Source organism: Rutidosis leptorrhynchoides, chromosome 3 (assembly GCF_046630445.1).
Source record: "Rutidosis leptorrhynchoides isolate AG116_Rl617_1_P2 chromosome 3, CSIRO_AGI_Rlap_v1, whole genome shotgun sequence".
NCBI classification, from domain to species: Eukaryota; Viridiplantae; Streptophyta; class Magnoliopsida; order Asterales; family Asteraceae; genus Rutidosis; species Rutidosis leptorrhynchoides.
Window position 1 is genome coordinate 425192458 of NC_092335.1, and position 26878 is coordinate 425219335.

The window sequence follows — 26878 nt, forward strand, 5'->3', positions numbered from 1 at the left end:
GCCATACTACACAGAAAGTTCCAAACATAGTGGTTTGTTTTACAGATACAATAACAATAACAATACCCAATCCCGCGCAAGCAGGGTATGGGGAGGTGAGATGTAGACAATCATTCCTCTAGCCGAGAATAAAAGAGGAGTCGTCTCTCTACCCACGGATTGGGAGAAAATCCCACCCACCGAAAGAGAAAGTCATCCCCCCCTCTACTCCAGGGTAGAGAGATTGCTTCCGAGAGAACCTCCGGCCCAAAAAAAAAAAAAAAAAAAAAGGCCATGGAAACGGTGGGATCCAATTTTCATGGGTTTCAAAAACCTGTCTGGGGTTCAATTTAGGCTCCACGCGGCAGTCAAGACGTCAATAAGTCGACGCTTGTTGTTGCCTCGATAAATAGAGCCAGAAGTCGTTTAAAAAAAACTCAAAAGGCATGCCAGGTGGAAGTTGTTGCGCAAGCAAAGAGCCAACCACCTGTGACAAACCAAACACCACTCATGCACCTTTACGGTAGACATCCCCGAAATCACACAACTAAGTGAAAACCAACCAAGCTCAGAGGCAAGGAGGATCATCCTCAGCCATAGTGACCCCAAGATGCACCGAACGATGCGAGGCACCTGCTCATACAAACATACATACATACATACATACGTACGTACGTACGTACGTACGTACGTACATACATACATACATACATACATACATACATACATACATACGTGCGTACATGCATACATACATAAGTACATACATACTTACGTACATGTATCCGTCGATAAAGCATACCTGCAAACAAACATACGAACATGCAAACATATAACCATACATATATACCATACATACCTACAAAGCATACCTACCTACGTACCTACATAAATACAAGAATACATACATACATATCTACATAGGCAAATATAAACATTCATGAATGCATAACACATACATACATCCTACCTACCTGCACACATACAAACACATGCCAAGAAGGCTAAAACACAGAATAAATAATAATATATAAAATTTTATACGAACCTGTGGGGACTAAAACGGGTTCAAGAGAAAAGCAAAAAGACTACAATAGAAAGAACGATATCCATGTATATGCATATATAAACATACGTACACAAACATACAGAAACAAACATACATGCATACCATACATACTTACATACCTACATACATACATAAACATCTATACATACATACATGCATACATACATACACCTATAAACAATACATGCCTACATACATTTTATATATATATATATATATATATATATATATATATATATATATATATATATATATATATATATATATATATATATATATATATATATGTACATATACATACTTATACATAGGTAATCATACACACGGACATCCATAAAGCATACCTACATACAGACAGTCGCAAACATAACATACAAGGGCATGCAAAGATATAAGACATAAGCAAACATAAAGAGAAAAGACTGCAATAGAAAGAACGCTAACCATGAATATGCATATATAAACATACGTACACACACATACAGAAACAAACATACATGCATACCATACATACTTACCTACCTACCTACCTACATACATAAACATCAATACGTACATACATGCATACATACAGACAAACATACACCTATAAACAATACATGCATGCATGCATGCATACATACATACATACATACATATAAGACATATAACCAAACTTAAAACATGCATGCATACATACATACATACATACATACATACATACATACATACATACATACATACATACATACATACATACCAACACGACAAAAAACCAAACTTAAACATGCATACATACATACACATTACATGCCATCCTAAACAATAAAATAAACATACAGAAACACATACATGCCCATGCCAACACATACAAGCCCTTCTCTAAAGACTCTACTCTACTATTCTAATTCTAGTCCTCCACGCGTCCCTATCAGAAGTTATGTCCTCGGTCAATAAAATCTCCTTCATGTCTAGCTTTAGTTTATCCTCCCACCTACGTGTTGGCCTACCCCTTCTCCTTACGCCGTCCACCGTGAGTGCCTCGACTCTCCTAACCGGGGCGATACGTGATCGCCTCATCACATGCCCAAACCATCGAACTCGTTCTTCTCTTAGCTTGTCGATGATGCTTCTAACTCCAAGGTTCTCCCTAAACACCCCATTTGGGATCATATCTAACATGGTATTACCACACGTTCACCTAAGCATCCTCATTTCCGCCACCTCCATCCTTCTTTCCTGGGCCTTTGTCATTGGCCAGCACTCTGATCCGTACAACATGGCAGGTCTAATTGCCACCTTGAAGAATTTTCCTTTCAATTTAAGCGGTATCTTCTTGTCGCACAGGACCCCTTTCGCTGCTCTCCACTTCAACCAACCTACCTTAATACGATGAGTCACATCATCGTCTATCCTCCCCGATTTGTAGAGCACCGAGCCTAGGTATCTAAATGACTCTTGTGGATGCAAGATCTGGTCTCCAATGCTGATATTCACTCCAACATTTTGTTCAACACCAAGCCTGTTGAAATCACATCTAAGATATTCCGTCTTTTGTCTACTGATCCGTAGGCCATTTCGTTCTAAGGCCTCCCTCCATTGCTCTAGTCTCCTATTAAGCTCCTCCTTGGATTCTGATACAAGCACAATATCATCGGCAAAAATCAAACACCAAAGGATGCTCTCTTGTATTTCTCGAGACAGCTCGTCCAGGATCAAAGCGAAAAGGAAAGGGCTGAGGGCAGATCCTTGGTGTAGGCCTACTTCTATCGGAAAATACTCTGTGTTTCCCACAGGCGTCCGAACACAAGATTTCGCTCCTTCGTACATATCGATAATAGCTCTAATATATGTACTTGGGATACCTCTACCATTAAGGGTCTTCCAAATCAGCTTTCGTGGAACACAATCAGAGGCTTTCTCTAAGTCTAAGAAAACCATCTCTAGGCTCTTTTGCTTTTCCCTATACTTCTCCATAAGGCTCCTTATAATATGGATTACCTCAATCGACGAGCGCCCCGGCATGAAACCAAATTGGTTCTCTGAGACATATGTTTTGCGTCGCAGTCTAGTCTCAATCACTCTCTCCCAAAGTTTCATAGTATGACTAAGTAGTTTTATGCCTCTATAGTTGCCGCAAATTTCTGCATCCCCCTTGTTTTTGTAGATGGGGATAATCTCACTGAGTCTCCATTCAGTAGGCATTTTATAACTTCTAAACGTCTTTTTGAAAAGACACGTCAACCACCTAACACCATCCTCCTCGCCAAGGCATCGCCACGCCTCTATTGGAATCTGATCTGGTCCAACAGCTTTATTCTTTCCCATCTTTCGTAGTGCCAATCTTACTTCTTCATGGCTTATCCTCCTACAGAAACAGTTGTTCTGGAATTGTCCTATTATCGAGTCTTGCAGATCCTCACGACGCTCGGATCCTCCACCGATGAAAAGAGATAAGAAATACTCATCCCATCTTTTTCTAATTTCATCTTCCTTCACTATGGTTTGACCCAATTCATCTTTGATAAACTTGACGTTATCTATATCTCTCCTTCTACTTTCCCTAGCCTTTGCAATCTTATAGATATCATTTGCTCCTTCTTTGGAGTCTAGTTTCCTATAAAAATCTTCATACGCTTTTTCTTTTGCACGTGCAACAGCCTTCTTAGCTTCTCTTTTAGCTTCTTTATATCTATCTTTTGCTCTAGTCGCATCCTCAGGTGTCCCCTCTCGACAAGTACAGAGCTCCCTAAACCTCAGTTGCTTAAGCACGACTTTGGTTTGAACCTCGTCACTCATCCACCAATGTCCCCACTGCCACGCCTAGGGATTCCTTGGCTACATCTCTAATAATGGACGCCAGACTATTCCACATGTGACGCCCCATACAAAACCATCGTGTACAGATCATCAACAACAGGATCATTACAAGGTCAAACACTATATGCTGTTCGAAAACCAGTTTAGCGTTCATAAAAAAATAGCGTTTTACAAAAGATAACGTGCTTCCTATAAATAGAAGCATAAACATAAGTACGTGACCCAAAGGTCGTTACAAAGCCATTGTTTGAAAATAACGTAAGTTACGAATGCAAAATAAAAGTTCCATGATTGAGACATCTCTAAGTAATGCAGTGGAAGTCTAACACAGCAAGTCTGTAACACCAAGACAACAAGTCTAACAGCGGAAGCAACAACGTGTAAGCACCTGAGAAATACATGCTTAAAAAGTCAACACGAATGTTGGTGAGCTATAGTTTGTTTGTAACCAGTAATGTAGTGTAGGCCACGAGATTTCAGTGCTTCAACCAGCAGTTTAAATCAGTAATTCAAATCAGTATGATAAAGTATATGCTTTTCCGTGGGCACCCGGTAACTAACTTAACGTAATAATACCCCCTAAAAGTGCACTTGGAGAGTGCGTATGTTCACGAAGTATTAAACACCCATTAAATACTAGCGCGACTAGCCCGAGTGGGGATGTCAAACCCTATGGATCCATATCTAAGATTCGCGTTCACCGGTTCAAAGACCAATGACTAAACGTTACCGAGCTAAGGGGAAAGTTTATGCCGTTGTATCACCCACACATATATAAAGTTTAAGTACTTGTGCCTAGTATGTAAAACATAAAATGCGCAAGTATTCTCAGTCCCAAAATAGTTAAAGTAAAAAGGGATGCTATAACTCACAGTGGAAAGTAGTTAAGTTGAGACGAGATAAGTGAGCAAGTAGTTTGTCCGAAAGGTCCTCAACCTAAGTCAAAAGTTACTAAGTCAGTAAATCCTTCCCAAAGGTTTAAAAGTATGTAGATTAGGTCTTAAGTATCATCATCATTCATCATAAGTCAAAAAGGGTAAAGTAAGTTTCATTCAAGAATAGAGACCGAAGCAAAGGCTAACTTTGATCAGCTGCTACGACCTCTACATAAATTGAAAAGATGCGTAATCAGTGGCTATGGCTCCATATGTGAGTCCACTAGTTGCTGACCAAAATTCAGATCCAAACTCGTCTTTGTTTGACCGTGCCGACGGTTTAAGTGCGAGTAGGTCGGAAATTTCAGTACAACGTTAAAAGGGTGTAGTGACTTTCGGAAGGCTATAATTCCTAAACCGTAAATCGGATTAACACGAGTCTTAAACGAAAAGTCATCTACTCGAACCCAACTATCTGGAAATTAACTTTTCCAGTAGCCCAGGTTACTGATCAGTTCCCAAAAATAGTAAGAAAGCTGTTCCGGTGGGTTCTTGGTGCTTGATGCTCATCACGGTTCTCATCCTTGATGCTTGTAGCTTCAAGTGTACAACTCGTTGATGTGTTTGCATCATCTTAACCAAGGTTTGACCATCATAACACTAGTGTATGTCTAAGATAAGTAGCACAACTCATTTAAGGGTTATAAGTAGGTTGATGAACCAAAGTTACATCAAGATCTTAGATCCGACACATACATGTGTTCTAATAGTAATATTAAGCTATAAACTTGAAAGTAAAATAAATAAACAAGATCTTAAGTTGTAGAACTTATATCTTAGCTAGATCTTAAAGATCCTAGACTAGAAAGTCTAGATCTAGTGTTCTTAAGTTAGATCCTAAGTTATAAAACTTGGATCTTTACTTTAATAAAACCATAAGTTATGAAACTTAGATTTTTGTCTTGTAAAATGTACATAAGCTTGTAAGCTCTTGTTTACAACAAAATTGGAAGACCATAAGCTATAGAAACTTAGATCCAACATAAGTGTATGAAGTTATAACTAGAAAGTTATACTTCCATGTTCTTGAACTTACAAAGTTTAACTTTAGTTTCAAGAATAATGAGATCAAGATTAACTAGTAATACTTGACCAAGAATAATACATCACGAAATATATATACATACAAAAGAATGACCTAAATTAAATCTACAAGTAACAAGTTCATGTTTGTTTCTAACTTAAGAAGATTCAAGCCAAGGCTTGGATCTTTAAGAAAGTAAACCTTAAGTTAACAAAACATGAACACAACCAACAAAACAAGGTTTTCGAGTTAATGAACTTTTCTTTTTAACAAGTTTTATGGAGGAATCAAACTATAAACTTGATCCCCCTTGGTTCTTGTATAAACAAGATAATATGAAGAATAAACTAGAAGTTTGATTCTTAACAACTAGTAAGTAAACAACAACAAAAAGAACAAGTAAATTGATGATGATGATGGCAGTTTTGGAACAAGAAAAAGAAGAGGAAAAAGTCTTGTAAGAACTCACCACTAGAGAGAAAACTTAGAGTAAGAAAGTAGAGAAATGTTTGTGTGTAAAATGAAGTAAAGACTAGTGAATAAGTAGCAAAAAAAAATTTGAAAAATGAACTCCCTCCCTCCCATTCAAAACCGACGGTTGGAGGTCTCCAAAAAGGAAAGTCAAGTGCTCACTTTCAAGTGTTGGAGAGTGTTATTTGCTAAGAATGTGTATAAGTTAAATGAATGGGAAAGAGGTGCTAGCATGCTTGAACATTTTTGTCTCCAACTTAAGTTAATTAACCTTGCTTTTCCTTAATAAATCACTAGTAATAAAAGTGGGCTTACTAGTCCATTAAGTGGTGTAGGGTGGGCTTCCAAGTCCATTAACATGAGTCCATGTAAGTATGCAACAATTAAATAAATAAAGCCCAAGTAATTAACTACTTGCACTAGTTAATTAGAAATGATTAATAATAATTAATCATGAACGTAAATAATATTCGAAATATTATTCGTGAAGAGCGTGTGTCACAAAGACAAGTCGGGACATGGAAAGTCCATTAAGGTGTTAAGTCCATTAAGGTAACTAGCAATCATTAGTAAACACTAAGCTTAATTAAATAAGCCCTTAAGCCAAGTAATTGTTATAATAAATAAAAATAAAGTTTACGCAGTTCATAATATTCCAATTACGACAAAAGTTTAACGTGTACCAAGTACGTATCTCGTTTAAATCGATAAGTGACACCAACGGTCGTAAAAGCATTCGGGAATCAAATTAAGTGATTACACACTTAATAGCACGTTGTAAGATATTAACGAAAGTAATTTATCATGATTAAAGATTCCAGAGCATAAGCTAGCTCAGTACGCACAAATACGCAGTTTTGCGAAAGCACAAAGCACAAAAGCAAGTCGAAAAAGCCGGGTCGTTACATTACCCACCTGTTAAAGAAAATTTTGTCCCGAAATTTTGAGGAGTGACCGACAATGGTACCATATTTGAATAAGAAGGAGCGTATCAAAGTTTCGTGAGACTCGTGGGCTCAGAAGTGAGTTATTTACCTTGAAAGGTACCTTGGCGTATGAAAGTAAGAATGAGTATATGCCATAAATTAAGTCTCTTGTCCTAAGAGATCGACAAATTGATTTCGTTTCTGTCTAACATGAGTATGTCATCTGAATATATATCCACAAATGGAAAGATGGTGTTTTTAGCCTTACAGGCATCTTCAGTACGCTGGATGTGTGAAATGAATCATGAATGTTTCTAAACTCACCTAAAACATTGAGCGCTTATGTCGCAATACAAAGCTGACAGGTAGGATGGAAAACATGGTGATCACAACCATGCGATTTGATGTCTGGATAGTGTTAGCCACAGATTTTACTAACCCCTTGATTTCGGAGGGAGGCCATGGGCATAAAGAACCCGATTCTTAAGAATGTTTGCAATCCATAATTACTTATAGTGCCTTCAGAATGGTCTGAATGAATAATGAAAGATATCACCAAGTTTAACATACAACGTGTGAACTTATCCTTGGATGAAATAAAAACACAGTTCCATAATGTAACTTTATCCTTTCAGTTACATGTTGAAGTTAGGGTTAACGTTAACTAGAGCAACATATAGTTGCAACCAACGGAGGAAGGAATGTGTAGAGTAACCACATCAGTGTCGTAGATGTTAAGCAGTCCCCTTCTAAGAGGATAACAAGATTCATAGATTATCAAAGTATCTTACATTACATTTTCGAAAGAGAATCGCACGGAAGGTGTGATCTTTGAATGAGAGTGAACTCTTCAAGCTGTTCGTTTTGAATTTATCCTTATACTTAAGGGGATGCGCGAATGAGAAGATACGTGAACCCTTGCTCCTAGAGAACGGTTTACTCCAAGTGAAAAGAATTTCCTAAAATTAATTTCTTGTACCTCAACATAGAGATTCATAGAGATGAGGTTTACGAGAGTGTTATGATTCGCCGTGAAGTATTGAGAACAGAAACCCACCTAGTGCCTTTCCTACAATAGGGTGACCACTGAGTGTACCTCAGAAAACTGATTCATTGGCCCGCGTTTTGTCATGTCTAACCTTAAAAGGAACATTTTATGGGTGCAAAGATTTTTGTAACAAATTTTATAAAACTGCCATCCAAAGTGGCTCAATAGTTTTTTTTTAACAAAGATCTTAATGATAATCTTCATCCCTAACGGAGAGCGAGAAGAAATGTGATCCATACATGGTGTAGTCTAATACGAAAACCTTCAATAAAATTAACGAAGGAAGTTTTGAAAAATCTTTAAACGTTTGATGCGACAACATAAACGGAACGAAGTTCCTGGTAAGTTTAGAAGTAGGTACAACGTGTACCATTTTGCACAAAACTATTTGACTTAAGTTGAATAACTCGATAAAGGAGCGATTTTTAAATAATTTGAAGATATAACTTAGTATGTGCTAACCAAAATAAGTAAAGGTAAATTTATTAACTTAATTATATACATACATATATGATTTTATAAATCGCATAAGTGACAGAAAATTTTTATTACTTTCATTTGTCCATAAATCCCGTGAGGACCGCACGAATAATCAACGTGTAAAAATCAACGTGTAAAAATTTTGATTAACATAGCTTTCGTATTTCAGGGGTTGCGATTTGAAAAAGATTGAGTGGAAAATCTTTAAATCATCGGGTGACAAGTTACTAGGTAATGAAAATTAATGAATTAAATGTAGTTTTGATAATTATTAGGACATAAGTCTTTGGGCCAAAAATGTTCACGTGCGAAGCCGTTGCTAAAAAGTGAGGTATGAAGGGTGGAGCATGAGGACTAGAAGTTAATCACTTCTTAACTTTGCTAAATGCCAAACAGGTTATGACTAATATCAAAGTCGGAATACTGATGGTGCTAATATCACTAAAAGAGAATCTCTTGAAATAAGTCAGGCCTTAGAGTTATGCAAGAAAGAGCATTGTTCCAACAGGTGTGGCGAATAAGATCCATGGGGTAATGCAATAATTTTGAATGGTTTAAGTGTTAGTGGATACCCGAAGGCCTTGCATGACGTGGTAGTAAGTGCCTTCATCACATACACATGAATCTCTCGATTTTGATGGTTGTAAAATCTTCATGATGACTTGAATACGGACAAGAAACAAAAAAAATTGTATAGAAATCGTTTAAGGTGACAATGTAAGAAAAGAAACGAAGTTCTTAGTAAACATAGGCTACTCCAAGTAAAATGTCTTTTGATTAAAAGAATTGATTTGTAAAAGTGAAAGTAAAATTTCACATGTACTAGTCAAAAGTAAGTAATCATTTACTTTATTATAGATAATATATACAGCTTCTAAAATTTGTACGAATGGCAATAAAATAAATTTATTTTTATAAAACTTTGAGAGGATAGCACAGTAAAATAATGTGTGTAAAATTTTGGAAAACAAAATTTTCATATTTCGGAGGTTACAAGTTGGAAAAAGATTGATGAGGATTGAGTAAAAGATTTTGAAAATTTCGAGTGATATTTGAGATAATAAAAACTATTGAATTTAAATGTGGCTGATGACTATTAGTAGGGCATACGTCCTTTGACCAAAAATGCTTAAGTATGAAGTTGTTGCTTATAAGTGAGATACGAATGGGAGAGTATGAGGATGAGAATTAACCACCCATTGATTTTTGGAAAATTTCGAACTGGTATGACTAATATCGAAGTAAGAAGGATGATGTTGTGATTATCATCGAATAAGAAATTTCTCGTAATAAGTTAGGATTTAGAGTTGCGTAAGGATGAGTATCAAATAAGATTCTTGGGTAATCTTTAATATAGAATTTGAAATGCTGAAGTGACGGAATACAATTTCCTTTAAGTATGGTTGTGCAAGTTTGTCCATTGCATCGGTTTCTTTCATGGCTAGGAAGTGAACAGATTTGTTGAGATGGTCAATAATAACCCAGATAATGTTCTAACCGCCTATCGTTTTCGGTAGCTTCGTGATGAAATCCATTGTTATTCCTTCCCATTTCCATTGTGGGATTTCAGGTTGTTGTCATGCAACTAATAAGGTTCAGCTTCGAGCTACTTCTCTCTTTGTAAGCTATTAATGGCTCACCATTCTCGCGAGGTATATAAAAAGTTTCTCTCTATAAATAACTTTCGCTTCCATCCTTGAAAGCCAGTCCATCCAAACTATTACATCAAAGCCTCCTAACTTAATGGGTGTTAGGTTAACCTTAGAGTCCATTCCAACTGAATCTTATTATACTACCGTGAAAATTTTTATCGATCTTTTCAAATAACATCTGCTTGTGCGTAGGTAACTAATCCTTTCCAACCACTACTTCAAAACTTCCAAGTTTTGTTGTCATGAGGTCATCTCCAAATGACCCACCTGTTAATTTTAAGGTACTACCTTAAATTATTCCTCTATCCCTTCCAGCTTACCATTAGCTTGTCCTATAGAATACTTAACTCTCATGGTTGTTAATGGCTTATTATTCATTACGCTAAGGTTCTTAGATATAAGGTTTCTATTGTTCTAGTATTAAACAACTCCGAAACAACAAAACGTTGTGACGAAACGCACCCTAACTAAAATCAGGATCCATGCGAGTCTCCATAACTGAGATAACGATTGTTCTACCGCAAGTAAGTCCAAAGTTCTTCATATTTGAAAACTTTCCTCTTAAGTGTCTAGGGTGTCTATATCTATAACAAATTTTTGGGTCATCAATTCTGCAATCAAGGCCCTTCTTGTACAGTATCTGGCTAAGTGGTTATTCTTTCCCTACCTTGAACAGACCATAATGCGTATACTCAAGTGGTCCCTACCAAAATTTCCTTTGAATCGCTTCATATTCCTTATATAGTAACATTGGGACTTCTGCATGATTTACTTCAATATAATCACGCTGACCTGGCGTCATTATATTGTACTAAATCGTACGTTCATTCCAATATCACTTCATATGGTCAATGTAACGTGATCACTTCCAGTTCTACTCAATTTCATCTAACGGTGCTTTATCTATGCTATCTCAAAACAGAATCTACATAATTAATCTCACGATTTCTCGGTGTGGGTGCGTAGGTTCCGTAGGTCATGCATCAATGCCTAAATATCCCGAAATTTCTTTAAAATGTTCGGGTTCAAGTAACGTTTTTAGGTTCCTTTCTAGAAATTCAATCTGGGTCTCATGTCGGGTTGTACGTGTAGCAAGTAGTAATACGATATGTTTCGAGGAGACTCCCGAGTCTTTGGGTATGGCTAAGCATCAGTGGAAGACACTATGAGCTTGTGAAAGGAGATGCCTTCCCGACTTCTCCAATGCCTAAGAGTGTTAGGGACCTAAGTCCAGAAGTGTCGTTAGATCGTCGAGTAGTGGTGAAGAATGAAAGAGATAAGTGACAGTCATGAAAGCGTATGGGATACGAGTCAACTTGCGAGAACTGAACAACCTTCTAATGTTCATACGTTGTACGTGGCTAATTAGGGCGAGCTCGGGGTGCGGTTACTCTGACAAGTCCTCACATATCTCCTCCCCCGAGGATCAACTTTAGTGGGTGCGTAATCCGAGGAGTACTCCTTCTAGATTACGTGAAGTAATGTTTCGATCTCTGGAACGGTGGAACAGTAGTAACAGGTAGATTACACTACTAGTTCTTAGGGTTAGACGAGTGGAAGAGTAGTTCAGAAAAAAACATCTGAACTGGGAAGGATAAGTTCTCCAAGTCGGTACAGCGAATAGCAGTCATGTAGCAAGAGCGTAATCAGGCATATCAACTACAGCAGCCTAGATCGTCTACAGCAGTACGTAGCATGGCAATAGTAACAGTATTACACCGAAGTAACATACTAAAAGCAGATAGTAGTATGTAGTAGCGAGAATAAGCAAAAGCATACAGCGAGTTTACATAGCAGTAAAAGGAAACGGTAGCATGCAACAAGTTCATACAGCAGTAGAAGTAAGTGGTGGCATGCAGTAGTAGTAAGCAGTAATATGCAGTAATATAACACAGTAGCATGCAGCAGGTTCCGCAGTAACAAGTAAATGAGCAAGTTGTAGATTAGTCCTATTAGCGAATCCTACTCGACTCGGTCAAGACTCACCAATGCAACCTAATTCCATACAACCAATGCTCTGATACCAAATGTGACACCCCGTACAAAACCATCGTGTACGGATCATCAACAACAGGATCATTACAAGGTCAAACACTATATGCTGTTCGAAAACCAGTTTAGCGTTCATAAAAAAAATAGCGTTTTACAAAAGATAATGTGCTTCCTATAAATAGAAGCATAAACATAAGTACGTGACCCAAAGGTCGTTACAAAGCCATTATTTGAAAATAACGTAAGTTACGAATGCAAAATAAAAGTTCCATGATTGAGACATCTCTAAGTAATGCAGCGGAAGTCTAACACAGCAAGTCTGTAACACCAAGACAACAAGTCTAACAGCAGAAGCAACAACGTGTAAGCACCTGAGAAATACATGCTTAAAAAGTCAACACGAATGTTGGTGATCTATAGTTTGTTTGTAACCAGTAATGTAGTGTAGGCCACGAGATTTCAGTGCTTCAACCAGCAGTTTAAATCAGTAATTCAAATCAGTATGATAAAGTATATGCTTATCCGTGGGCACTCGGTAACTAACTTAACGTAATAATACCCCCTAAAAGTGCACTTGGCGAGTGCGTATATTCACGAAGTATTAAACACCCGTTAAATGCTAGCGCGACTAGCCCGAGTGGGGATGTCAAACCCTATGGATCCATATCTAAGATTCGCGTTCACCGGTTCAAAGACCAATGACTAAACGTTACTGAGCTAAGGGGAAAGTTTATGCCGTTATATCACCCACACATATATAAAGTTTAAGTACTCGTGCCTAGTATGTAAAACGTAAAATGCGCAAGTATTCTCAGTCCCAAAATAGTTAAAGTAAAAAGGGATGCTATAACTCACAGTGGAAAGTAATTAAGTTGAGACGGGATAAGTGAGCAAGTAGTTTGTCCGAAAGGTCCTCAACCTAAGTCAAAAGTTACTAAGTCAGTAAATCCTTCCCAAAGGTTTAAAAGTATGTAGATTAGGTCTTAAGTATCATCATCATTCATCATAAGTCAAAAAGAGTAAAGTAAGTTTCATTCAAGAATAGAGACCGAAGCAAAGGCTAACTTTGATCAGCTGCTATGACCTCTACGTAAATCAAAAAGATGCATAATCAGTGGCTATGGATCCGTATGTGAGTCCACTAGTTTCTGACCAAAATTTAGATCCAAACTCTGTTGGAGATATGGAGAACTTTAAACAATAAGGAAGATTCCAGGAAACTCACACGAAGCTTCCACGAAGTTGTTAGGAAACTCACATGTAGCTTCCACGAAGTTGTGAGGAAATTCACATGTAGCTTCCGCGAAGCTGTCAGGAAACTCACATGTAGCCTCCATGAAGCTGTCATGAAACTCACATGAAGCTTCAAGGAATTGTTTTTAGCTTACTCCTTAAACCATTCTATAAATAGAACTTCTTGTAACTCATTGTAAACACACCACAAATATTCAGTAAATACATTCTCTAGTTGGTCCGTGGACTAAAGCAATCACAACGAATGCATATAACCACGTTATCTCTTGTGTCGATTTACATTTCTTGCATTTATAATCTTTCGTTCATTAAGTGGGTTAGTAATCTTGTAGAATTACTATCGGTGAGTGATCTTGTTGAATCACTTGCGTTGTTTTGGGTCCTAATATCCTTACAACTGGTATCAGAGCACAAGGTTTCGACTTTGGGAACGATGGCGAAAGACGGAAAGTTTAGAATCGACCGATTCGTTGGGAGAGACTTTGGCTTTTGGAAGATGCAAATTGAAGATTACTTGTATCAAAAGAAGCTACATCAACCTCTGTTAGAGACCAAGCCCAAAAGCATGAGCGATGACGATTGGATGCTTTTGGATCGTCAAGCTTTGGGTGCAATTCGTCTTTCACTTGCTAAGAACGTTGCATACAACGTTGTGAATGAGAAGACGACGTTTGCTTGCTTGAAATCACTCTCTAACATGTATGAGAAACCTACCGCTTCTAATAAGGTTTTTCTCATGCGACAATTGTTCAATACGAAGATGAAGGAAGGTACGAGTGCAACGGATCATATCAACGAGTTCAACAACATCATATCGAGGTTAGCATCAGTAGATATTGTGTTAGATGATGAGTTAAAGGCACTAATCTTGCTTTCATCATTACCGGAAAGTTGGTCGGGTACGGTTACCGCAGTTAGTAGCTCTACGGGAACTACTAAGCTAGCGTTTGAAGCAAAAAGGGATTTGATTCTTGGTGAAGATACTCATAGGAGAAACTCGAGGGAATCGACATCCGGTTCTTTGTTAAGTACCGACAACCGTGGTAGGAAATTTGAGTACGGTGAGAAGAAGGGTAGAAAGAAGTCTAAGAAGAGGTATCTATCGAAAGATAGAAGTGAAGCTATTTGTTGGGGTTGCAATCAAAAAGGACACTTTCAAAGGAATTGTAAAAATGGTCCGGCGAAAGGTGTGAACTTGACCGAGGAAGAAAGTGATGATGCACTTTTATGTAGTGTTGAAAATTCTATGGAGTCTTGGATTTTGGATTCGGAAGCTTCGTTTCATGCTACTCATGTCAAAAGCATGATGAAGAATTTTCGTTCATATCAAGGCATGGCGAGATTGGCGGACGACAAACAACTCAACATAGAGGGCATTGGAGATGTTGTTTTAAAGACTACTCTTGGTTCTAATTGGACTTTGAAGAACGTAAGGTACATTCCTAAATTGAAAAGGAAACTTATTTCGGTTGGTTAATTAGATGATGAAGGTAACGCGGTTACTTTTGAAAACCGCCAATGGAAGGTGGTTAAGGGTAGTAGTATTGTGGCTCGTGGACATAAAAGGGGAACACTTTATATGGTTGAAGTGTTTGATGAAGACACGGTGGTTGGTATGGTTAATGTTGAGTCCGAATCAACTCGATAGCACCGAAGACTCGGGCATATGAGTGAGAAGGGTATGAAGATGCTTGTTTCGAGTGGGAGAATTCCGGATTTAAAAAAGGTGGAACTTGGGTTTTGCGAACCATGTGTATATGGGAAGCAAAAGAAGGTGACTTTTGGGAAATCGGGGAATGCACCTAAGTTGTAGAAATTGGAGCTCGTTCATACGGATGTTTTTGGTCCAACCAATGTAGAATCACATGGAGGTTCTCGCTATTATGTCACCTTCATTGACGACTCCACTCGAAAGGTATGGGTTTATTTTCTTAAAGCTAAATCCGATGTATTTAATACTTTTGTGAAGTGGAAAGCTATGGTAGAAAATGAGACTAACTTGAAAGTCAAGTGCTTGAAGTCAGATAATGGAGGAGAATATGGTAGTCTTGAGTTTAAAGACCATTGTGCAAAGCTCGGTATTAGAATGTTGAAAACGGTACCGGAGACACCGCAACACAATGGGGTCGCCGAACGTATGAATCGTACGTTAAATGAAAGGGCTAAGAGTATGAGACTACATGCTGGTGTGCCTAAGATGTTTTGGGCGGATGCGGTTAACACGACGGCTTATTTGATAAATAGGGGACCCTCAACACCGTTGGGTTTCCGAATTCCCGAGGAAGAATGACAAGGTAAGAAGGTGAGTTATGGTCACCTTAGGATCTTTGGGTGTAATGCATATGTGAAGACCAAAGATGCGGATAAAGACAAGCTTGAAGCTAAGTCAAAGAAGTGTATTTTCATAGGTTACGGGTCGGATGAAATGGGTTATCGTTGTTGGGATAATGAGGCTAGAAAAGTAATTCGTTTTCGCGATGTTACTTTTGATGAAGATTCGGTCTATGGCAAACCGGAAACGGGGAGTCCTATACCGGGTCATGTTACTTTTGACGATGTTTCTATTGATGATCTTGCAGGTTCTAGTGGGAGTACGGGAAACAATGAATTGCCAATTAACGGTGAGGCATCAGAAAATGCTAATGATGGAAATGATTCGGAAAGCGGTGATGATTCCGAACATAGTGCGAGTTCTAGTGATGAGGAGGACACAAATGAAACCAGTCCAACCATTTCGGTTGCTCCTACACTAAGACGCTCGACTAGAGTGCCCAAACCTAATCCTAGGTATTCTCCATCAGCAAACTACTTGCTCTATACCGAGAATGGTGAACCCAAAAGTTACTTTGAGACAAGGAAGACAAAAGAATTCATACAATGGGAGCTTGCCATGAAAGAAGAGATGGGGTCACTTGAGAAGAATAAAACTTGGTCACTAGTGAAGTTACCTCATAATAAAAGGGCGTTGCAAAGTAAATGGGTGTATCGAATCAAGAATGAGTTGGATGGCAAGAAAAGGTACAAGGCTCATTTAGTAGTCAAAGGCTTTCAACAAAAGGAAGGGGTTAACTACAAAGAGATATTTTCACCAGTAGTTAAAATGACTACTATCCGTTTGGTACTTTTTATGGTTGCATCCGAAGACTTACATCTAGAACAACTAGATGTGAAGACCGCATTCTTACATGATAACTGATAAGGCTAAAAAGGAACATATATTTCATAGCAATATCCCTCCTAAATAATAGGTTTTCATATGTAATTGTATTATATTTTCATTGTAATTGTTTAAATAAATAAGTGCGAAGACAAAAGGCGAAAACGAAGATTTGAAGACACAAACGTCCAAAAAGCTCAAATGTTCAAGATACAATTCAAAAGGTTCAATTTATTGATGAAAAACGTCTAAAAATGACAAGAGTACAAGTTACAAAACGCAAAGTACAAGATATTAAATTGTACGCAAGGACGTTCGAAAATCCGGAACCGGGACATGAGTCAACTATCAACGCCCGACGCAACGGACCAAAAATTACAAGTCAACTATGCACAAGAATATAATATAATATTTAAATAATTATATAAATTATTTATATATTATATATATTTAAAAATTATGTCGACAAGCTATGAGACAAATGATCCTGAGCTGGATTTTCAAACTCCGCGACTCGCGGAGTTTGAAGGCTAAAAACTCCACGACTCGCGGAGCTGTCAGAAATCAAAACTCCTATAAAAGGTCACGAATTTTGCGAGTAAAAAATAGATAATAATAATAATACTCCCTAGTATAATATAAATAAATATATATATGTATATATAGTATAGATTAGTGTTATATTAGATTAGTTTGGGTTATGTAAAGTTATTTTTACGGGTTTTTAAAGTCGGAGCTCTGTCCGTGTAACACTACGCGATAAATAATCAATGTAAGCTATGTTCTCCTTTTTAAATTAATGTCTCGTACTTAAGTTATTATTATGCTTATTTGAGCCAAAGTAATCATGATGTTGGACTAAATATTAAAGACGGGGTAATTGGGTTTTGTACCATAATTGGGGTTTGGACAAAAGAACGACACTTGTGGAAATTAAACTATGGGCTATTAATGGGCTTTATATTAAATTAACGATACCTCGTTAATTTAATATAAAGGTTATGATTTGAAGTATCTATATATAACCACATACGCTTAATCGGACACGATGGGCGGTATATTTATAAGTACGAATTATTGTTCATTTGACCGGACACGGGGATGGATTAATAGTCAATGGACTCATTAAAACAGGGGTGGATTACATTCAAGGGTAATTGGTGTAATTGTTAACAAAGTATTAAAACCTTGGTTTACACACAGTCGATAACCTGGTGTATTCATTAAGCAAAGTATTAAGACCTTGTTACAGTTCGAATCCCCAGTTAGTTGGAATATCTGACTTCGGGTATAAGGTTAAATTTGCCGAGCAGTTTATAATTATGACCGATGAACTATTATGGACAAAAACCAGATAGGTTTCAAATACATCCAGGACAAAGGACAATTAACCCAGGACAATAAATTAAAATCAAAACGTCAAACATCATGGTTACGGAAGTTTAAATAAGCATAATATATTTTATTTCATTTTTCCTCGTACTTTTATTTATTGTCATTTTAATTATTGTTATATTGTTATTTAAATATCGTCATTTACTATACGCTTCGCTTAAAATATAAATCGACAAACCGGTCATTAAACGGTAAACCCCCTTTTATATATTATTATATATAATTATATATATTTTGTACAAATATAGTTGTTTAAAAATATAGTGTGCAATAAGCCCGCTCCCTGTGGAACGAACCGGACTTACTAAAAACTATACTACTCTACGATTAGGTACACTGCCTATAGTGTTGTAGCAAGGTTTAAGTATATCCATTCTCTAAATAAATAAATATCTTGTGTAAAATTGTATCGTATTTAATATTATTTTCTTAAAATTTAATAGTATTTTTATACCACTCTGCTACGACATCAAGTTTTTGGCGCCGCTGCCGGGGAACTTGGCGAAACGCTATATTTTTAATATATATTTGTATAAATATATTTTTAGAAAAACAATATCAAATAAAAAAAATAAAACCGAAAAAAAAAATAAAAAAATAAAATATATATATAAATCTAGTTTTACGATTTTTATTTATAAAATTATAAAGTAGTTCTATTTTTATTTTAGTTTTTAAATATAAGTTTTTATTATATAAATATTTAGATTTTAAAACAGAAAAAAAAAAACGCGTCAGTTTTAAACTGTTCCAGGGTTGAATTTTGAAACCCCGCGACTCGCGGGGTTTGCTGCTTGAAATACCGCAACTCGCGGAGGGGACCTGACACCGACAGAAACCCTAACTGCAATTAATTACGGAGTAATTATTAATTATTATTATTATAAACCCTAAATACTTATTATTATTATAATTAGTTTTATTTTAAAGTTTTACTTTTTATTTAATTTATATAATTAGTTAAATTAGTTTAATTAAATTGTAAAATTAATAGTTTTAATAAATAAATAATATTTTTATAAAAATTGTACTTTTTACAACTTTTTGTATATTTTTATATTTTGTCCCTTTTTAATCGTTTTAGCGTAATATTTGTATTTTTAGCTCATATTTAGTTTTAAACTTAGTTTTTGCCATAGTTATTTTTACTTCTAGATTTTTAGGCTTTGCCGTAAAATCCCTTAAGTGCTTTTTCTTTAGACTAAGATCTAGGTGCTTTAGAATTTTGCGACGCCTTTTTAAGTTTTAGTACCTTTTTAAGTTATTGTCATTTGGGATATAGTTTTACTTGTAAGCTTTAATATTTTTAGACGCAACTTTTAATTTTTTAGTTTTTAGTACCTTTTAAGTTACGACGCACTACTTTCTTTTTATTTTCAACCTTTTATTTTTCGACATTTTTCGACGCGCAATCTTTTTCTTTCTTATTTCTCGACACGCTAGTTTTTAGGACTTAGAATTTTCTCTATTTCTTCTCTATAATTTCTTTAAAATTTCAACGAAAAATTATTTTAAGCGATTAAATTGATAGACATCCAAATTTTCTGCTTCGTAGTAATAGTTGGATTTGTTAGTGGCTGAGTTGTGAGCTTCCGATTTAAAGGGTTCTGGCTCCCTGCTGCATCTTTTGGCTATTCGAAACGTGGGCAAAAGCAGAAAAGTCTATTAATTGGACAACTTATATAAGTTTTTCTATTTTTATAACTAATAGGATAATTAGTAAATGCACCACATTGTAGCTAAAATTTGGTCATCGCAATAAAATGGAAAATTTTGAAAACAAGGCTATGGAAACTCTTTTTGATATCCAAAATCAATTAAATCAATACTCTCAAACGAGTGTTGATGACAATTCGATCAGTCAATCTTGGATCACGAACGACGAAACAATAACTGGTTATGAAATCTGTGGAGATTATCACTTAACATGGGAATGTTACTATTACATTCCTATGGAAAATTACGCACCCACGGAACCTGAATGGAACGATTATGAAGAATACAATTCAAATTGGGATTATTCCCAAGAATATTTCCAAATTCAACAACCAGTAGACGAGGAAAATTACGTGTCGGAAAATTTATTAGACAATATGAAAATCAAACTCGAAGAACTCAATGCTCAAAATGAACAAATGAGAGAGTTTGTAAACCGGCAAGCTGAAACTCTATCAGACTACACACCTGTTGATCTAAGGAGTCGTGTGCAAGAAAATCTCATATCATCGAATTTTGATAAATTCGAGAGCTCCGAAATCACCAACTATCCCGATGATACTTTTTATTCAGTCTTACCAATTTCACAACATATCGACACATTAGCCTCTACCGACGAAATCATCGATCCATCAATGGATAAAGAAGAAGTAAGGGTAACAAATTGGTACTCTTGGGAATACGATAACGTTGAAAATTTTACCCCCAAGGCCAAACCGAACTTCACCATTCCACAACCTTCCAACCCAATATTCTCAATAGACGAGTCATCCACCGGAAATGAACTACGAGCTGTAATAGATAATGACACCTCGAATTTCACCCAATTGGGTAATAGAGGTGAAAACTTTGACGTCGAGAATAAAAGGAAGGAAACGTTAGAAATTGTCCACCCTATAATATGTATGTCGGTGTATATCGATCCATTTGACCAAGAACCAGAAAAGAGACATATCCATTTACTAAAAGCTACACTTAAAAAAGAATTAAGTAGTGACGATCGGGTGGGTCTAAACTTTAAACCCATTAATATATTTTATACCACCCGAGATGTAAATAACTGGCTCACTATTTTAATTCGTGGAACTTATTCTACCGACTTCACATGTCGTCAGCTAAGTGTGGGGAAGTTTAACCCCACTTAACGTTAAATTAGGGGTTCGGGTTAGTGCATAACTCGTTAATAAACATGCATAATAAATTAGGGTAAAAGACGCATTTTTAAAGATTAGCAAACAGTTCAGAAAAGCAACCATTTTTGAAGAAAAATATGTGTGATAAAACAAGAAGGAATGAACGATGAGCCGCGCCATCTATCATTCGACGAGCTTTGTAATTACAAACTGGGTATTTTCAATCACTTTTCTACACTAATCACCCTCATGAATTTATAATTAGAGTCTGATTTCATGCAAATGAGGGCATTGCATGATCTCAAGTGTGGGGAAGGGTTATAAATTCTCTCGGGTTTATACTTGGCTTATTTTCTAAATTTTATGAAAATTTGAAAAATTTTAAACTAAATGAATTTAAAATCATGTTTATATATATTTATGAACGGTGAAAACTAGGTGTTAATACCGAAATTATCGTTACCTCGGAAAGGACATAAATTGAGAAACTCCCTAAAACGATTGAATTCATTTAAAATGGAATAAAGGAGAATAAAAAGGCAAAGAAAGAAACTAAGTGTGGGGAGAATGTGCCAAGTTATTCAATTAAAAACTATCTATCACATGTTTCTGTAAAGTTTATTGCAGGTGCTTTTGTTTTGGACTAAATTAACTATTTTACCCGATGAAAGAAAAGAAAAGATGGATCTACACGATGAATCAATTCCATCATTAAAAGGAAGTAAAGTCTTCCGAAAAAGACATGCGGTTCTTGATTTAGGTCAAGAAGTTGTCGTCCAGACCAGCTGTAGGTTGACGAAAAATCTAGAAAAGTCATCACTAAAATCAGCAGGAAATCCACGGACCTCAGCATCAAACAGGGTCGCCAAGTGGTCAGACTTATCCTAACCATGAGAGGATCTGTCTCGTAAAATGGGGAGGGCACCGTGAAAATTAGCTTGATAAGACTAATGAATCAGACCCCCAGAAAGGATAATCTCCTTAAAGATTAAAAATCAGCTTTTAAGACTGATATTACTCAATCCTTGAGATTGACCTTAAAGATTGAGAATTCAAACTCATGGAATTCAATGATATCTAAACTCGAGCTTGAACGAGAAAATATTTTGATCAAAATTACAAACCGATTTGTTTTCTGAAAAACCATTTTCAATGCGTTCATTACCATTGAACGTAAAATCCTAGGAATTCACCTGGAATTCATTAGGTCACCTGAATCAAATCGGGTGTCAACCGTAAGAACGGTGGTTGCATAGCATGGTCAGAGACAGGACCTTGTGCCAGACCGAAAAAATTATAGGATGATCTTTACTATTGCTCCTACAAAGGATAGTACTAGCATCCGACACGTTTGTGGACCATAATCAAATGCATGTCATTAGACATTGCCTTAACAGTTTCTTGTTCATCGCTTTCCTTTACAACCGGACGGTAGTTTACCGAAAGGTAATATACGAAGCAAGTATACTGGACGTGTTGCTTTCCTAATACAAGGTTAGCAAGTGGGTGACACAAAACCATAAGTTTTGAGCTAAAATTTTCAAATCTGAAACCCACAAAACCCACAAAAATATTTTGCAACACCGGTGAAGGATTATTCCGGAAAACTTATCTAGGGTAAAAGCTAGATTGAATTTTCAAAGATTAAATGTTTTCATAAAGATCCAATTTCCTTAAGGATCTACATTTTCATAGTCAGGTGGGACTGTAAACCGCCTTTCAAATGTGCACTTTGCTTTGGAAACCGAAAGTAAATCAGCTATTTGATTGCAAGTGTCGTTGACCTAAACCCGAGGCAACTGTGGATGGCACACCCACCTTTAACCATGGTTCTATCGTTACTATCATTGTTTATACCACCGTATCAAAATCACTGATGTATAAAGTGTGAGAATAAAATAGTGATTCGAGTGAAGTGTGATTTTATTTCAAGTTATGTATTGCTTGAGGACAAGCAACGCTCAAGTGTGGGGATAATTGATAAGGCTAAAAAGGAACATATATTTCATAGCAATATCCCTCCTAAATAATAGGTTTTCATATGTAATTGTATTATATTTTCATTGTAATTGTTTAAATAAATAAGTGCGAAGACAAAAGGCGAAAACGAAGATTTGAAGACACAAACGTCCAAAAAGCTCAAATGTTCAAGATACAATTCAAAAGGTTCAATTTATTGATGAAAAACGTCTAAAAATGACAAGAGTACAAGTTACAAAACGCAAAGTACAAGATATTAAATTGTACGCAAGGACGTTCGAAAATCCGGAACCGGGACATGAGTCAACTATCAACGCCCGACGCAACGGACCAAAAATTACAAGTCAACTATGCACAAGAATATAATATAATATTTAAATAATTATATAAATTATTTATATATTATATATATTTAAAAATTATGTCGACAAGCTATGAGACAAATGATCCTGAGCTGGATTTTCAAACTCCGCGACTCGCGGAGTTTGAAGGCTAAAAACTCCACGACTCGCGGAGCTGTCAGAAATCAAAACTCCTATAAAAGGTCACGAATTCTGCGAGTAAAAAATAGATAATAATAATAATACTCCCTAGTATAATATAAATAAATATATATATGTATATATAGTATAGATTAGTGTTATATTAGATTAGTTTGGGTTATGTAAAGTTATTTTTATGGGTTTTTAAAGTCGGAGCTCTGTCCGTGTAACACTACGCGATAAATAATCAATGTAAGCTATGTTCTCCTTTTTAAATTAATGTCTCGTACTTAAGTTATTATTATGCTTATTTGAGCCAAAGTAATCATGATGTTGGACTAAATATTAAAGACGGGGTAATTGGATTTTGTACCATAATTGGGGTTTGGACAAAAGAACGACACTTGTGGAAATTAGACTATGGGCTATTAATGGGCTTTATATTAAATTAACGATACCTCGTTAATTTAATATAAAGGTTATGATTTGAAGTATCTATATATAACCACATACGCTTAATCGGACACGATGGGCGGGATATTTATAAGTACGAATTATTGTTCATTTGACCGGACACGGGGATGGATTAATAGTCAATGGACTCATTAAAACAGGGGTGGATTACATTCAAGGGTAATTGGTGTAATTGTTAACAAAGTATTAAAACCTTGGTTTACACACAGTCGATAACCTGGTGTATTCATTAAGCAAAGTATTAAGACCTTGTTACAGTTCGAATCCCCAGTTAGTTGGAATATTTGACTTCGGGTATAAGGTTAAATTTGCCGAGCAGTTTATAATTATGACCGATGAACTATTATGGACAAAAACCAGATAGGTTTCAAATACATCCAGGACAAAGGACAATTAACCCAGGACAATAAATTAAAATCAAAACGTCAAACATCATGGTTACGGAAGTTTAAATAAACATAATATATTTTATTTCATTTTTCCTCGTACTTTTATTTATTGTCATTTTAATTATTGTTATATTGTTATTTAAATATCGTCATTTACTATACGCTTCGCTTAAAATATAAATCGACAAACCAGTCATTAAACGGTAAACCCCCTTTTATATATTATTATATATAATTATATATATTTTGTACAAATATAGTTGTTTAAAAATATAGTGTGCAATAAGCCCGCTCCCTGTGGAACGAACCGGACTTACTAAAAACTATACTACTCTACGATTAGGTACACTGCCTATAGTGTTGTAGCAAGGTTTAAGTATATCCATTCTCTAAATAAATAAATATCTTGTGTAAAATTGTATCGTATTTAATATTATTTTCTTAAAATTTAATAGTATTTTTATACCACTCTGCTACGACATCAATAACCTTGATGAAGAGATCTATATGAGGCAACCCGAGGGCTTTGAGGTAAAGGGTAAAGAGAAGTAGGTTTGTAAGCTAAAGAAAAGTTTGTATGAATTGAAGCAAGCACCTCGGCAATGGTACTTGAAGTTTGACGAGTTTATGAAGAAGATTGGTTTCTTAAGATGTGAAGCGGATCACTGTTGCTACTTGAATAAATTCAAGTCTTCTTACATAATCTTATTGTTGTATGTTGATGACATGTTACTTGCAGGTTCCAACATGTCCGAAATCAACAAGTTGAAGGGATTACTTTCCCATGAGTTCCAGATGAAAGATCTTGGTGGTGCTAGGAAAATACTTGGCATGAGTATTGTGCATGATTGTGTGAAGGGTACTCTATACTTGTCTCAATCCAAATATATTGAGAAAGTTGTAGAGGGGTTTAACATGGAAAATTCAAAGGCTCGTTCTATGCCTTTGGGTAACACGATAAAGCTATCGAAAAGTCAATCAGCTAAAACGGAAGAAGACAAAATGGAGATGGAAAAGGTTCCATATGCATCAGCCGTGGGTAGTGTTATGTATGCCATGTTTGTACAAGACCCGATATTGCTCACGCAGTGGGAGTTGTAAGTTGTTATATGTCTAATCTGGGGAAAGAGCATTGGGAAGCGGTTAAATGGTTACTTCGTTATCGAAAGGTACTTCTAATATGGGATTGTGCTTCTCTAAAACCAATGTCATACTTAGAGGTTATGCGGATGCTAATTTGGGTGGATGTGACGATTCGGGAAAAAGCACTATGGGTTATGTTTTCACAATAGGAAAGACGGCGGTTAGTTGGATGTCTCGACTACAAAAGAGTGTTGCTTTGTCAACCACCGAGGCCGAATATATGGTTATTGCAGAAGCTTCTAAAGAGCTTGTTTGGTTGAAGAACTTCTTAGGTGAGTTGGGTAAAAGACAAGACTATTGTGTCTTGTATTGTGATAATCAAAGTGCAATACATCTTGGGAAGAATCCGGCGTTTCATAGTCGTACGAAACACATTAAGTTAAGGTATCATTTTATTCGACAACATATAAATGATGGTACTTTAGCATTGGCAAAAGTCCTTGGTACGAAGAATCCTGCTGACATGTTTACTAAGATTGTTACGACAGAGAAATTGAGGTTTTGCATTACCTCAATTGGTCTTCTAATGAAATGATGAGAGAAGACCCTAACTAGAGAATTAGAGAGTTTGTAACGACCTGACTTTTTCGACTTGCTTTTGTGCCTTGTGTTTTTGTGAAACTGCGTATTTGTGCGTACTGTGTTAATTTATACTCTGGAAACTTGATTTATGTGGTTTACTTCCATTTATATGTTAAAACGTGCCTTAGAGTACGTAGGATACATAACTTGATCATTGGAAGCCTTTATAACCGTTAGTGTTATTTGACGTTTCGAATAAACCGCGAACTTGCGCGCACGTTTAACTTTTGTCATAATCGGAATATTATGACTGCGAAATATTAATTATTATTTTATAATAATAATTACCTGGGTTTTTGGATGCTTAATTACGCGTAGTAATTTAATTATGCACAATAGTTAGTCTTGTTGGACTTTCTACCTTGTTGGGCTCAAGCCCACCCTACTCTAGCTAGTGACCCAATTAATTAGCCCTTGTCCATGTCATCAATCCTTGTCAAATTTCTTGCTTATAAATACTAGCCCTTGTCCATGTCATCAATCCTTGTCAAATTCCTTGCTTATAAATACTAGCCCTTGTCCATGTCATCAATCCTTGTCAAATTCCTTGCTTATAAATACTAGCCATTTACCTCTCATTCAAATCACTTGCTCATTTGGTTTTCACACACACTTGTTCTTTCTTTATTCCCTTTCTATCATTGCTTGTAAGTCTTCTTTTTCTTCTTCTTTTCCTTTCATTTTCGTGGCCATCATCATCATATTATGGAGATCAAAGTTCCTTTTAGCTTTGATCTTGCTTATATCTTGTTGATTCAAGCATGAATCTTTCAAGAACATGGAAGACTCAAGCTTTCT

The 26878-nt window shown here is 36.2% G+C and overlaps 1 pseudogene; it reads right to left on the minus strand.

Moving 5' to 3' along the window:
• Positions 1-547: 547 nt before the first annotated feature.
• LOC139901444 (disease resistance protein RUN1-like) overlaps positions 548-26878 on the minus strand; it is a 44023-nt pseudogene continuing 17692 nt past the window's right edge.